This window comes from Mytilus trossulus, chromosome 9, assembly GCF_036588685.1.
Source record: "Mytilus trossulus isolate FHL-02 chromosome 9, PNRI_Mtr1.1.1.hap1, whole genome shotgun sequence".
NCBI lineage: Eukaryota > Metazoa > Mollusca > Bivalvia > Mytilida > Mytilidae > Mytilus > Mytilus trossulus.
In genome coordinates, this window is record NC_086381.1 from 61,656,211 (window position 1) to 61,668,954 (window position 12,744).

A 12,744-nucleotide genomic window follows, 5' to 3' on the forward strand; every position below is an offset into this window, starting at 1 on the left:
TACTAGTAATACAATGCACATATATCGGGTACCATCATAATTTAGTCAAGCTCAATTACTAAAATCTTTTCAAGCATTTGAGTTAACTTTTAGACGGTTTCTGTCTTAAATGGAAGTGCTTATTCTTAATATTAAAATGAAAGTTGTACTTGATGACAAAACAAAACATATATAAAGGTTGAACACAAAAAAAAACATCCGAAAAGTGACATATTATGACATCTTTGATAGGTTTGTAATATTTAAGCTTGAATTTGAGAATCTTTAAACACTTAATCAGTTCAAATCTTTAACATAAACTGATTGAATCGACTTAAGTAGTATAGACACTTCAGTGTTCATAAAATGTCCAAAATATTTCATCAGATGAACTTGCAACTTGAGGATAAAATCGGCCCGTATCGGACCTACTCCTTTTTAGGCTTCTAGTATTTCAATACCAAAAATGCGAATGCATCGTTTTCAACAATTAACATGAAACAACACAATGATTTACATCTTAAAACATAATTATATTATCTAATAATGATACATACCTAGCCGAGAAGATTTGCACTCTTTGAGTAGAACTCCAAGTAGAAGTGAAAAACATAGCATTGCGCGCATCATCTTCGTCTTGGTACTTGTTCTGCTATTAATATAGTGTGTATAATGTTTATGAACTATACTTTATGTGAATTGTTTATATAAGTTATTTGGCGGTCAAACCTTATCAGTTCATTCAGTTCTGTATGACAACATATTAACCCCAATGAAGATTCACGTTTACTAGCACGATACGGTGCAGGAGTAGAAAAAGCAGTTACATAAACAGTACGCCATTGAAATTCAAAATGGCAAAAAGTAAAGTGAAAAAACAAAACAAGATAAGATTCAATATAAAAAAATAGATAATTATTATGTCTTTACTATATAAACAGCTCTACGTCGCCCCTGAGTGTTCGAGTTTGAAGTTTTGAAAGGCATACGGATAAAATTTATTTAAATTTTTTTATCAACTTAATTCCGACCAGCAGTCAATTAATATTATACAATAATCAAAAGGAACATTAAAATTATGGTTATACATTGAACAAATTATTGAAATATTCGCAGAACCGACTACAGATGCATTTTTTGGTTGTGTTGTTTTGTTGGTGATTTATTTACGAATTTGTCATGAGGATCTAGAAGGGAGGAAAAGGTTTTTCTTTTTTTTTTTACTATTCTCTATTTTTTATTTATTATTTACATATAACTTTATTCCCTTTTGAAATTAAAATGTCAATTTGTCTCTATTCTTTTGTTTTGCTCTTCATTCTTTATTTTTGCCCATCATTCTCTATTCTGGAAACCCCAATTAGAACCTCTCCCCCATAATTTTTATTGATTGACCAGTAGATTTATTAAACTTCATTTCACGTTTTAGGTGCATTACGATACTATGAATCTAAAATATATATACTGTCAATGATAAATCTCAAAACGTTAATAAGGGTAACGTTGTCAAATTCAACAAGTTGCCGTCTTGTCATGACTTAAAGATGAAAATTAGTTTTGTTTTGTGAATTAATTCATATATTTACTGAAACCGAAGACAGTATTTGTTTATACCATTCTTAGAGAGAATACAATACATACAGTATATTATCATAGGAAGCAATAGTACACCAAACATGCCAAACAAATTCAATTAACCATATTTATTCAAGTAAAACCACGAGATATTTAGCGCTGTGAACATCACTTTTTATAATTAAGATGAATACGCTTTTTTGTTTAAAGTTCGAAATGATTTATTACATCATGCCAAACATCTTAAGCTGCATACTTTGATTTGCAATTATAAGATAAGATAAAAATACAGGTCTGAGGAACAAGAAAAATAGCCCAGTATATTATCCATACTGACCCTTTACACACCCAATAGGGCCAAGTGAGCTGTTCTCGTCACTTAGGATTAGTCGTCCGTTGTTGTCGTCCGTAGTCGTCGTCCGTTTACTTTAACACAAATCTTTTTGTCTCTGGCCATATTAAACAAAACTTGGCCTCAATCATCCTTAGAGTATATGAGTGCATGAACACTTATGTCAGGACACACCTTGCTCGTTATTTTGGAGGCGAATTAATTACAAGGAGAAATATTCTAATCTAAATATCATTGTTTAAAAACTACGATTAAAATTATATACAACAATAGTGGAGATAATCTTGGAAAGGATAACATTTAAATGCCTGATTTAAATGCCCTGATATACACCAGCCTACAAAAAAAGTGGCGTACAAAAAAGGCCAAAGTGAAATACAGGTTTTACTTAAAGCTGAATGAAGCCACGAAATCCAAGGCGTGTCTTGCATTATGGCAAATTATTTCTTTAAAGTTTTGCAAGTGGCTTGTACATAGATGTATGAAAAGCCGTTTTACTATTTATTCGAATTTCAAGATGTTTCATAAAATATATAAGATATCTTATATAATATATAAATTTGTAAGACATCTCCTTTAATATTTAAGATATCTTATATGATTTCATTTTTATAAGATATCTTAATATATATTATTGTCTTTTCATATGACGTCGTGACATAGCCTGAACCAATATTTGTTTCAAACAGTAACACATACACTGTAACAGTTACAACTCGGAGAAGGAGTTGAAAATACTCTTTTACAAATTTTAGTTCGTTTTAACCCATAACTCTGTCCGATAACATAATCAAATACCTTTCTAAAATGCATGATATAGAAATTCAACCAGTCTACGCAAGAAGATGTCATACATGTTATTTAATAAAACACAAAGGGGTCGACTCAGTTGATTTTGGACTATAAGTTTCCTACAATCAATTTTCATATTGTGGCCAGTCCTTTCGATTCTGTTTTTTGCTGTTGACTTTTTGCAACCTTTTCCGACACAGATTATCTTAGACTGCTATTGCTGTTCTGTTTAGTTTATTTCAAAGCTCTCAATTTTTTCTTTTCTTTTTTTTCCTTTACAATCTATTCGAGTGTATCTGATGAAAAACAAGCCAAAATTGTGGGCGCTTATTAAATCATTATGTTTATAATATTTGAATGCTAACGCATTCAGATATTAAGTATAATCGATACAATGTCAAAGGGCTTAGGATGTTTCTGAACTTCTCCTTTGCAATAAGATCAACTTGAGCCAAAGGCATATCTGATAAAATCAACTCGAACCGGTTAAAAAAATAATGTCAAACTTATAAGATTACCCGGACCAACATGTAAAAGACAAATTAGTCTAACATGAAAAACTTGTCAGACCAGTTTTCAATCCACATGTATGGATGTTTCTGAGTCTAATATTCCCCCGTCTTGGTCAATGGTCAATACAACATATTATTTCATATCGGTTGATAATAAGATTCTCTTATTGGATTAAAATGGTTCACATGGCATTTATTATTCTTTAGTAATAAATTCAATCGGTCATTAACAGAAAAAAATGGACCCGAAAACCGGTCGTTAACGAACTTTTACATGATAATGACGGGGGGGGGGGGGCGTGGTTTCCGTCTGACAATGACTGTTGGCGTGGTTTTCGTCTGAACATGATCACTTGGGCATAAAATCTCTGTTAATGACCAGTGGGGCGTGGTTTCTCTGTTCAGAGAGATGTACATTTTATAAAACATGTTCCTATTTCTAATATTCTATTTAAGTTGTTAAATTGATTATTATATGTTTTCGTTAACTGCATGTATAAAATTAAAGATAACGTGATTAAGTATTTACACACTGACAAAATGCACTAAAATGAATGAAAGTGTTACTACGACTGGTTTTCACACTTTGCAATATAAATCGTACAACTACTCGAGTTCGCTGTAGGCATTTTGAATGAAATAAACATAATAGTTCCTGAACAACTGGCCATTATCACTATCTTATGCAATACCACTGTCCTGTGGTCAGTCCATATATATCACGATAATGACCAGTTTTTCAAGAACTATTATGTACTAAATAATTGTCTATTGTTTTGTTTGCATCGGGACATCGACACGAAAGTGTAAAGCAAAATTATATCCTGGTGAAATTTGATCCGGAGGAAAAAATTTCACAGTAGTTGTTGTTATTTTTTTATCCGGAGGAAAATATTTCCCTGGGATATTATTTCCTTTGCCGTGAAATTCTATCTGGGTAGTTAACTTATTGAATAGTAATGAGAAAAAACGTATCCTTTACAAATACTATGAAATAATAATAGTGTATTTGAATTAAACCTATTTGTAAAAAAAATATGTATTATAATGGGAATTATTTCATTAATTATCATTGAAAAAATTTCCTAAATATCATTCTTTTAAAAAGAAAATTATCATTAAACATAAGAAAGAAAACCAGAAATAATTTCAAAGATCGTAATTGTGAAATAATATCATTATTAAATAAGGTAAGTGAAATACATGTAAAAGTGAGTTGTTTTCAGATCTCAGTACAAATCTAAATTAAAACGTAAAGGTAGAAATATAGTTGCATTACTACTGTTAACAGTAATGGAAGAATTTGATTATGATAATATTTTTAACTATATAAATAATCTGGGGACAAAGATGTTGTTGATGATTATATGGAAATCAGATAAATTATAGCATAACAATATAAAGTGTTACTTGGCCTGTCTAGCTGGGCTCTACGTATACCCCTAGGATTATGTGTATAACAGGTGTAAATATGTGTAGATATTTACCTTCAGGCTTGGTCTTCTACAGGGATTTATCTAGGATTGTATAATTCAGGTTTATCCGTGATCATCAAGGTCAGGAAGAGGCTGTATCCGGTCAAGCGTGACCCTTGTGTCATGTCTCCATTCGGGGCTCTCCAGTCTTCTACCAGGCCATGCACGTCACCATTCGGGTCTCTCTGCTCTTTACCAGTAGATCACACCAGACAGAGGAAACCCCCTGGAACTACTGGGCAATTACACAACACCCCCCTCCATCTTAAAAAGGAGGAACTTTAGTTCCGACAAGGGACACTAGAGAACTTTTAACTCCCCTGGGCAAGACTGGCAACGTCTTTTACTAACTCAAGCATGACACAAGATATCTTTTTTTTAAAAAAAACAAAAAATAACTACCCCCTGAATCTAGGAAATGGATTCATTCAAAAATCATTTAACTTCCCTAAAAAATTGAAGGAACTAGACAGCAAAACTTAACAGATTAGTAACCTTTCCACAATATGGGAACAATGGGTAAACTTACAGCTTAACAGCTTATATGAAAAAAAAATTAAAAAATATCCTACTCTGACTTACTTAGCCAAAATAAATACTGAATACTACCAGTTTAAAAAACACAAAATTGTTTAATCAACTACTGTCCTCAAGACAAATTCATTAATACCGCCCTAAATTTCCAATGAACTACTACTACATAAGATTATTTCCCTTTAAAGACATCAACCCGACAAGGAAAGACAAAATGTACAAAGAAGGCAAAAACTCCCAAATTGGGATAACAACACATGACCATTAAAAGTTGACCTATGGTCCAAATCCTACCATCACCAAATTAACTCCTACACTACTTATACTAATATTTACATTGGTCATGCTGGTAATACCAAGTCCTGTCGGTTGATCTACTTCCAACGAATTGTACACTGTACATGGGATGTGAGGCGAACATTTAAAATTTCCAATTATTATAACTATATGTCCAACAGTCTCTTCACTGAATATAATTGTCCATATATTACACACTGTTCAATCAAGGTGTTATCTTCTATAAATCCATACTTCCATATACATAATTAACAGTTCCTTCACATGAAGATATATAAAAATAATGTCACATATAAAATAAATGTCCGATACTAACACAGAAATGTTCCTCATTTAATTCATTAGGTTGATTCTACCTCACATCCCGTAGCTGTTACACATAGTAACACCCATCAAGGGCCAGCTGTTGAGCTGTTGACCTGTCCTAGATTGGACTTCACAATTTTGTAGAGTCCAGGAAGCGGACCTCTATGGACGGTCTAGGTGACTCCATCTCCATGATGTCTCTCAGGGTGATCAAGGGATCAATTAATGTGTCCTGGAAGAACAGGGTTGCAGCCCCATTCCCTGGAAACCGTTCCTCTGCTAAAGTCCGCAGATTGTCAAGTGAGTGGACTGGCACCATTCTCCTGATCTGTTCCCATACCAAGAACACAATACACCTGTCCTCAGGATTCTGCTCACTTTCCTTAGGCGATACCTGGACATCTGATGTCTCTACCTTAGAGGATATGGCGGCCTCTATGGCTTTATCCTGAGGTAATATCTCTACCTTCTTGGCTTCCTGAATAGTGGCTACTGCCACAGCAGCACAGAGCTTTCCAACCTCAGGGACATCTGGGATGGTGTTTGTCTTGTCCACAGGTGCAGGGCTACTGGACTCAGCTCCAGCAGGAACCAAATCACTCACAACAGGTGAGGCCATGAACAGCTTGTTCATTTGCTGTAACACCTCAAGGCTGAGGTTGTTCTCCCTCTGGATAAACCTTTCTGTAAACATCATGTCTTGATGTGTTGGAGTAAGGAAATGTAGCACACTAGACATTACTCGATAGTGCAGGATGCACACAGGGCTGCTAATCTTGCACACCGGTGCTATTTTAAACCAGGCCTGGGTAGGCCACCCCATCTCCCGGAAAACTGTGCGGAACACAGGCATTTCTTCTCCCGCCTGGGGATAATCAATCGGGACTCTAGCGTTCCTTCTGATGAACTGCACCAAGTCATCATAAGTGGCAGAGTTGATACCAGTTAGCCACTGGGCCAGGACCATTACCATGTGACCCCTGTACCGGTGAAAGGAAGGATCCCTCATATAGTGAAACTCCTGAGTGGGGGCAAACATAAAGGAAAGGTGCTCCCCCAAGACATGGCTCTTGACACTCCTGGTCATCACTGGACACCCACGCACCGGGCATCTCTGGTCCCGTTGACTGATGAGGTAGGATCTTTCCATCTTGCCGCTTCTAGGGCACTTGTAGTCATAAAACCCCTCTTTTGAGGTTGACAAGGCTGTCTCTTTGGCTGGAGGCAAGGTTGCCTGTTGTGGTGGAGGCAAGACTGCCTGTTCCAGTGGAGGCAAGGTTGCCTGTTCTCCCTGAACTCTAAGACTACTGTTAGCGGAGGCCTCCTCCACTAGCACTAGGCCAACCCCAGACACTAGTTCATAGGTACCACCAATACCCTCCATGGTGGTTCCTCTGCCTCTGGGTTTAGTGGCTATGGTTAAATTGTTATTTGTGTCAGACGTACCTCCCAACTTGGGATCTTCCTTTACTTTGCTTCCCTTGTACGACATTCTGGAAAGACAAAGATAAAAAACATTAGCATTCACATATAATAAGTTACGTCCCTGATGTTACAAGGGGTAACTGTCTATTAATTAACGAACAGTTAGGGCAAGTGTAAATGTTTATCTCTTCCACTTCACTGACAGAAATGCCTACGCAGGTGAGATGGAACCATTCCTTACATTGGTCACATTGGATCATGGTTTCACCCGTGTCAGGGCCCCTACATATACAATACTGCTTAATGTTTGTCTTTGTTTTTGGGGCAAGAACATCTACGCCTAGATTAAACTGTTCTTGGCAGGTTTTTAGCCAAGCAGGAATATTTCTGTCTTTGCAGAGCTTCAACCGGTCATGATTTGTGTTGAAGACCACCCTCTGTAGTTTTACCTTGTATACAAAGGGAGTAATTTTACCAATAATTAGGCCGGGCCCCTTCCAAGGTGAGCTTAATTTTTTACTTTTCCCCTTAATTTGGGCAGTATCTAAAACATACACGAGGTCACCGGGCGCGTATTGCCGTTCTAACACGCGAAGGTCATAATCTTTTTTCATCTTAGCCTGAGTAGTCTTTAATGTTTTCCTAGCTAGTTCATGTGATGTCTTCATAGCTTTTTCAAGGCCTATTATGTACTCTTCAGTCCCAGTGTACTTGCGATCTTCAGTAGTACCAAACATTAATTCAGCAGGCTGATTAGTCTCCCTCCCTAGCATTAATTTGTTAGGAGTGTATCCAGTACTCCTGTTTACACTAGCCCTTAAAGCCCCTGCTAACTGAGCTAAGTGTTCATCCCAGGTATCTTGCTGTTGGTCCACAAAGCATCTTACAGCATCCATTAAACTTCTGTTCTGGCGTTCTACCTGACCATTAGCTGAAGGTCTGTATGGTGTAGTCCTGGCTTTATGTATCTGTAGGAGGTCACAGACTGCCTTAAACAGGGAACTCTCAAAATTCCGACCTTGATCTGAAAAAATTTCAAACGGGTATCCAAATCTCGAGAAAAATTCGTTGATAGCCGCCTGTGCTGTAACTTCAGCTGTTTGCGAAGGCAAAGGAATGCACTCTGTCCATTTTGTAAATTGGTCAACTAACATTAGTATATTCTCATGTCCATTTTTGGTCTTAGGTAGTGGACCCATAAAATCTAAATGTACTCTCTCCATGGGTGAACCAGCATGATAATTGATCATAGGACATCTCCCATACCTGTTGGGTTTCTTGTTCTTGTTACAAACTGAACATGTTGCGACACAGGCTTTGATATCAGATGTCATTTTATACCATTGGTATCTTGTTTTAACCTTAGCCATTGTCCTAATCATACCTTGATGCCCTGCGCTAGGTAGCTCATGACAGAGCTCCATCACAGTGTCCTTAAGGCTGGACGGAATTACTAAACGGACGTTTGCTCCTTCATCTTTTGGATAACTCTTTAGGATGCCAGTATCGTCCAAAAAGAATCTCTCTTTATTTATCCAATAGCTCTTGACTGCTGGTGAGGCTGAAAACAAGGTGTTCTGACTTGGCTCTACTTGATCTTTTAGCCAATTTAGTAACACTAGCAGATCAGGATCTTCTGACTGTTTAGTCTTAATTTCTTCGTTTGTGAAACCTTTAAAACTTATCCCCTCAGATTGTGATATGGATGCCACATGGCAAGCTGTATCATCATGGATAATGATATGTGCAGCTGTTGGTAGACATATTAAATCAATATGAGTTGAGAACCATGAATCGTCTTCTTTCCGTTGATCAGGAATAGGTGCTGAGACCGTAAGGTCGAGGTTGCAGTCCACATTAGGAGAATCAAGGACTGTCTGAGATTCAGTTGTTTCAATAGCTTGTGGTATAGCCAAGGTCTCACTTGTTGTTCCAAACAATTGCAACATGGCACTAGACACATTTTTGAACTGTTTCTGTCTATTTCTGGGTTTTACCAATGGTATGACTTCGTCTACATCGGTCAAGAATCTGGCCCAGTTCCTATGAGCACGTTGACAATACTCACACCCTCCACAAGGTAATTGCTTAAGGCTGACATTTGGTTTATAATGTACACACTCCTTTAAGGTGTCTGATGGTCGAGACAGAGCATCCGCGTTTCCATGGAAACGCCCTGGTCTATGTTTTATAATCATATCATATTGACTCAGTTCTTCTAGCCATCTGGCCAATTGTCCTTGTGGCTCTTTGAAATTTATAAGCCATGTGAGACTGCTGTGGTCAGTTCTCACGGTAAATTCTTTGCCTAACAAATAGTGTCGAAACTGACGGGTGAATCTTATTACAGCCAGTAATTCCTTTCGTGTAGTGCAGTAATTTTTCTGCTCAGGAGTCATGATAAAACTACCATAGGCTATGGTTCTCTCCCTTCCATTTTGGACTTGTATTAACTCAGCTCCTATAGCATTTTGGGAGGCATCTGTATCCAAAATGAATCTATCTGTGTTGTTGGGTAAAGCCAACACTGGGGCTACAGTTAATTTATGCTTTAAGGTGTCAAAAGCCAATTGTCTCTGATGAGTCCAAAAAAATGGTTTTTTGCCTGTAACTTCATACAAGGGTGCTGAAATTTTTGCATAGTCCTTGATAAACGAACGGTGATAATTCACAAATCCAAGGAACCGTTCAACATCTTTAGTACAGGTAGGCACAGCCCAGCCGCTAACTGGTTGTAAATGTTGCTGTCCTATTTTAAGTCCTTTGGTACTGACACTCCGTCCCAAAAATTCAACGGAGGTTTTAAACAAGGCACATTTCTTTGGTTTAAGTTTCAGGCCATAGTCCCTGAATCTTTTAAATACGTCTTCTAGGTTTTGAAGATGTTCTGCAAAGGAAGCTCCTAAGACTAAGATGTCATCCAAAAAGGCAAGGACTGTTTTCCATGTTAGTCCCCTAAGGACTAGGTTCATCACTCGGGCATAGGTCCCTGGTGCATTACATAAGCCAAACGCCATTTTAACACATTCAAACAAGCCATACTTCGTAACAAAGGCTGTTTTCTTCCTGTCTTCTGGCTTGATGTTGATTTGCCAATACGCGCTGTTTGCGTCCAGTTTAGAGTACCAAATGTTTCCAGACAAGGTGTCCAGGCACTCATCAATAAGAGGCAAAGGAAATAAATCACGAGACGTAACTGAGTTTAGTTTCCTATAGTCTATGCACCAGCGCACTCCCCCGTCCTTCTTCCTTATTAACACTGGAGCTGAGGCCCATTCCGACATGGAAGGTTGTATGACTCCAGCATCTAACATTTTTTGTAAATGAGCTTCTTCCTCATCCACGAAACAAGCAGGGGTTCTCCTCATTCGATGTTGAATAGGCTTAGCCTCCCCTGTATCAATGGTATGTTCAATGGCGCTGAAGCTCCCAAGATCAAAATCTTCTTTGGCGAAAACATCCTTATATTTTATAAGCAATTGTCTAAGTTGTGTTTTTTGTGAAGTTGACAATATAGAACAAGAGTCTTCGTACAAATCTTTTAGATGACTCGGTATTCCAGACTTTGGACTGCCTTTTTCCATGGTACTAGGGGTAGTGCAAGTACCAACACTTGGCACATGTTCCTCGTCCATTGATTTTATGACACTGACCTCTTGTGTATATCCTACCTCATCACCCTTTGGAATTCTAACCGGGTTGTCTGTAATGTTGAGGAAACATAAACTTGGTTTTTGACCCTTTGCACATACTGTTCTAGGAACCAGTAGAGTTGTATTGCCTTTAGGTTCAATAAGGTAATCTGTGGCCATGTCGGCTGACTCTAGGTCAATACGAAGAGCTGTATTTGGTGGTACTATGACAGTATGTTGAACTGTAACTCTGTTTACTATTGGAGAATTAGTTGTAGTGGTTTCTCCTCCTAATTTTAATTGAACTTGTGTATTTCTTAAATTCATCTTTTTAGCAGGTACATCCAGAATAGCTCCATGTTTGATTAAGAAGTCTGCTCCTATCAGCATGTCACAATCTATCGGTGCTACGTGTAATGTTTCTTTGAATGATAGGAGTTCAATTGAAAATTCAGTAGGGTTAGTTATTCTACATGTCATCCGCATGTCTCTTCCAGCACCATGCATGGTTGTTTCTCTTATAATATAAGGTTTCTGGGTCAAGGCGTCGAAAACACTGTCCTTTAAGATGGTTACTTCTGATCCAGTATCAAGCAAGGCATTAACTTCCTTGTTTTGAATTCTAACTACACATCGGAACAAGTGTGCAGAACCTAAAGTACCTACAGATGTACCTCCAGTCGATGTCTTTTCCTGACCATCATGCACTAGGTTGTCGTCATCAAACTCGACTCTCCTTTCATCTTGAATGTTCTTATTAGGTGTCAATTGTTTTGTCTGTTGACGATTGTTATTCCGCCTAAGCTCTGGACAATTCCTTTTGTAATGGCCTTGCTTATGGCAGTAAAAGCATTTACCAGTATCATAGCCCCTTCTATTTTGTCGTCTGTCCGTGGAGTTATTTCCACGCCCACGTCCTCGGCCATAATTACGTCTAGGTGAATAATTGGAATATCTGTCTTGGTTTGGTGACCTAGAAGTTGGACTAAGCCTGGCAGATTTTTCCTGTACCAAGCTGGTTACTGTTGACATCATTTTCTCCATATATTCTTCCATACGAGAGAGACGATTATCCATACTGGACTTAGTGCTTCCTACACCAAGAACTACTGGTGAAATACTTGATTTTTCTGAAGTAAACTCAGGCTTACCCGGCTTCTGAATTGCACTGACTGCCTTTCTTGTATGTTGACACCATCGTATCATGTCCAAGGCTGCATCCATAGATTTGGGTTTTGAAATGCAGGCTTCTGTTCCTGCAACAGTATCATTCCTGACAGAATCTCATAATTGCCTGTTCTGTCATTAATTGTTCACTATACCTGCTATAGGCTCTTGTTGCCAGAGACAGGACTCTTTCTGCCCACTCCTCCAAGGTCTCTTTTTCACCTTGAGCACTGATCTGAAATTGGACTTGTGAGGTTTCTGGCAGCTCTTGGTGACCAAATCTTTTGTTCAGGTTTGAAATGATATCAGAAAAACTGGCTGTTTTGTTATTTTCTAGAAGTAAGGTGTAGTACTCACTAGCCGCATCTTCTAGGCACCAGCAGAGCTGTTCACGTTTTTGATCATCTGTCCACTCTGCAACTTTAGCATAGCCAGAAAACTTTGTATAAAAGGCTTTCCAGTTACCTTTCCCGTTGTACCGTAGTGTTCTAGGGATTGAAGACAAAAATTGTCTTTTCTCTATTTTATCTTTCTTCTTCCTACTACTACGGCTGTATCTAGAACGTCGTCCATCTGTGTCTGAGTCTGATGGTGACTCAGTAAACCGTCTAGGACTCGCACGAGTCCGGTGTAGGGGAGAACTCATTATACTCCTTATAGGTGAAAAATCTTCTCTATTATACTCAGGCTCTGACCTC